This window comes from Pteropus alecto, unplaced genomic scaffold (genome assembly GCF_000325575.1).
Source record: "Pteropus alecto unplaced genomic scaffold, ASM32557v1 scaffold72, whole genome shotgun sequence".
NCBI lineage: Eukaryota > Metazoa > Chordata > Mammalia > Chiroptera > Pteropodidae > Pteropus > Pteropus alecto.
In genome coordinates, this window is record NW_006436811.1 from 21,529,400 (window position 1) to 21,533,253 (window position 3,854).

At 35.1% G+C, this 3,854-nt stretch overlaps 1 protein-coding gene across 1 annotated transcript in view; it reads left to right on the plus strand.

The window, feature by feature from the left end:
- The window catches only part of GPC6 (glypican 6), a 982,218-nt gene that overhangs the window by 490,327 nt on the left and 488,037 nt on the right, over positions 1-3,854 (plus strand). The window lies entirely within an intron of this gene.

Genomic DNA, 3,854 nt, shown 5'->3' on the forward strand with positions numbered 1-3,854 from the left:
CCTAGCAAGCAGGCCTAGAATTTTTCTTATCAATGTCTTCAAAACATCATCATCATTATCAAATTACCTCTCTTTCTAATGTAAAGGGAAGCTAACAGTTATTGAGTGTTTGTCAGCCACTATGTTAAGTACTTTACACACATTGTCATTTAATCCTTATGATAAAGCTATGAGATAGGTATGTTTTTTATCCCATTTATTAGGTAAGGAACCTGGGACTGAACTGGAAGGAGCCTGAGCTGTAACTCTACACTACTTCTCACAGTTGAGGCTTTTGTCTTTGAATACAGCAACCTGGTATTTGGCAGTCCTATCCAAAAGAAATAGGATGGGATCCACTCACGTAATTTAAAAATCGCTATAAATACATTAAAACTGAAAGAAACAAGTGAAATTAATTTTATCAATAAATATTACTGAACTTGATATATCTAAAACATTGTCATTTATAAATATAATCATTACAGAAATTATTAAGATATTTTAATGGTTTGTGTAGTAAGTCCTCAAATTTCAATGTGTGTTTTTCACTTAAAGCAGATCTCAGCTTTGGACTAGCCATATTTCACATGTTCCAAGAGCCACATGTGACTAGTGGCTAACATATTAGACGATACAGATATGTTGTTCTAATGCATTCTTTACCTATTTAAGGTAAAGAATTTTAGGAACTAACACCAGGAAGTCTAAACTCTTGTGCTTGCTGGTTTATACATTTCATCCAGTTATAAGGAAAATAGGGAAATATTCTGACTTTGCATAATGTGCTTTGGGCCCTGACTAGAATGCTAACATACGTAACGTAGACACTTTATTGAGAGATTTGTACTTGTCAGTCCCTCAAAGGTCTTGCATGTGGTACTATCATTGTCCTTAAGTGTAATGAGCAGCAGGAAGATTGTAAATCACCATGGATGAATTAATCTGTGCTTTTTAATCTGCCCTAGGGAGGTGGCTTGAGACTAATGAATTCAGGAGTTGGCAGGTTTCTGCGGGTGCCAACATCCATAGTAAACAAAATAAATAACTGCCCAATTACATCTCAGAGGACAGTACTTATGGAGGTATCTGGCTCTTAAAGAGCAGTCTTAATACTTATAAAAGTGGCCTATCATTGGATCAAATGACTCAAAACCACATGACTAACTTGTCTTCAGACAGATTTGAGGATATTTCCATAATTTTTAGTTATAGAAGGTACTTTTCAGGTAAAAGCCCCTATAGCATTGGTTCTCTTAGATTTATCATAAAACATATTAGCACTTAGTTTTTAAAAGAAATTGAGAAATTATAGTTTTAGTGAATTAGTATTTGGATGCATAAAATGGTGCACTAAGAGTTGACAAAGTTGATGTTCATCTTCCCAAAATGCTTGTCACTTGAGAGGGATCCTATCTAATAATTCCTATTGTGGAATGGATACTTTCATCACCTCTGCAAACTGTAATTTGCTATTGGGTTTCCCTCTGTGAAGCAGAGGATCACATCAACCTGGTACATGTAGCTCTATGGCAGCCACCGTGTTCTGGGCACACACAGCTTTCTCCCAGAGTCATAACACTGTGGTGCTTGAGAGCTGACTTCATACTTATGTTATAATTCTATTCATTAAATTAATTTAGAATATATAAACTAGTTTATTGTGAGATTTAAAATCGTTTTTCTCAAGAGAACCCAGAATATTAAGTTACTAGTTTTTTGAGCATAACTGACTCAATTTCAGGGGCCAGGGAATTTAATGTCACCATCCCATAATTTTAGCTACACAGTGTCATTTTCTTATTACTTTCTACTGCTGACTTAAAAATCTGTTCCAGAGTGTACAAGTGTCAGAGCACTAACCACAGAGAGATAGTTTGTGGATCACTTCTGTCCATCTGCACCTCAGATTCTTACTTTGTCTTCATTCTAGCACCTACAGTCACATTTCCTTTTTGGTACTCATGGACCCTGCAAACTAATCTATTGAAAACTAAGCTTAATAATTTGGAGCAGCACAATCACCTCGTGGCCTCCTTAAAGTCTTTTTCTTTCTGTGTTGCTTCTATCTATATTTCTCCATGGCCTTTGCCTGTTTCTGCTGAAATCTAAACTCCGATCACCTCAGGTGTAGACCATTGCCCACTCAAGGCAATTTTTCCAGGTTTAAGCCCTGTACCTTCTTTCCAGCATCCCGAGAACATCTTCATCACATCCTATTTTGATTAAGTTGTTGGCCTCTTCATAAATCCCAACAGTATATTGCTTGTCAATTATTCCAATAATCTGGAATATGTACTGAGTGCTAGCTTTCTTCCTAGATCCAAACTCGAAATGACAGATCCCCATCTATAAGAGATAGACAAGGCTAAAGTTGGCAACCTAGCCTTAAGTCTTCAATCTCTCATTCATCTTGCTGCCTTGGATCTTAGTCATAACTCTATGTTCACGTTTTTTAAAAGCAAATTTGTTCAAGCTTTGCCCCATGTGAAAGTTTTTGTGACAATTTCTCTGCCATTTTCATTACTTGGCAACCTGCACTTCTTTCCCCATCAAATCATCTCTCCTTATTCAAAACTTGCTAAAACCTACTTTTTGTCACTTCTAGTGTCTCCAGGAAGCTCTTTTCAACCTAATCAGTTTCTTTTTTTTTTTTTAACGCAGCCTCTTTTCAAAATTTCTGTATTATGCTTTTACCATGTTCATATGGAGTTCTTCATATTTTTAAAAAATATTCACATTTTTCTCTTCATCCTGAAGATTGTAACATAGTACCTAAGGAAGGAATGCACCTTCCATCTTTAATATTTCTCAGGATAAGCACTACTGCCATTGGGTAGGGTAGCCACTGAATAAATATTATTACTGCTGTTATATTGTTATTATTTTTTTCCTTTCTTTTAGTCTTATTATAGTTGGAATGGCAGAGAGAGGTACTATCCAATTGTGGTATAACATTTTTCCACTTTCTTATAAATAGTGTCCTGAATTTCTCATGGTTTTAGAAAAGGATGTAATATAGGTCTTTCTAGAATACTACCTTCCCCCCACAGAAAAAAAATTAAATTCTCAGTGCATGTGTTTACTCAACAGAACTTTAGCTCCGTTATATGTTTTTTAGGACATCCATGCAGAAAGACATTGTAGACAAATGAAAGATTAATGACTGAATATAGACTGAGAAGCCATGCACTTCCTTAGTTTTCACCGAGACAATCTAATAGCTTGACATCTCTCAAAGAGTAATGAATCTTCATTTGTATTCCAGATTTCCAAAATATTTATATCTACATCATCCATCTGTATGTAGATATAAATATCCATGCTCTTTCAGAGCCCCTGTGCAACTATTCTTTTGCTCCTAATTTCCCTTCATGTATTAGTACTCATCTATTCAGAGTCTCATTAACTACATGATCATAATTTAGTTCAGCGAAATATTAGTGGAGAGAAATGTGGTTTCACAGTCTTCAAGCATCAACATTGTAGATTTCCTTAAGTGTGGTTAAGTAGAAGAGAAAGATGTACCAGAATGATGAATCTTGAGAATATTTTTACTGCGTGTTATAAGAATTATTAAAGGGAAGGAAAAGAAATGAAGGGAAAAGCAACTAATCTCGTTTTTAAAATGCTCACATTACACATTCACAATTAAGCTGTTCTGATTTCTGTAATTAAAATAATTTCCTCTGAGAGGCCTTGATAGTTCATGCCCATGAGTAAAAAAAAAAGAAAGAAAGAGAGAGAGAGAGAGAGTGCAAAATCTTTTAAAATGAAGTAACTTTGGAAGCCCATGCCAGAATGAGTGGTGCACTTAAAACAAAATATTGATTATATTTTCAAATCTTGGTTGTGTGTTCAAATATACAGTAGAG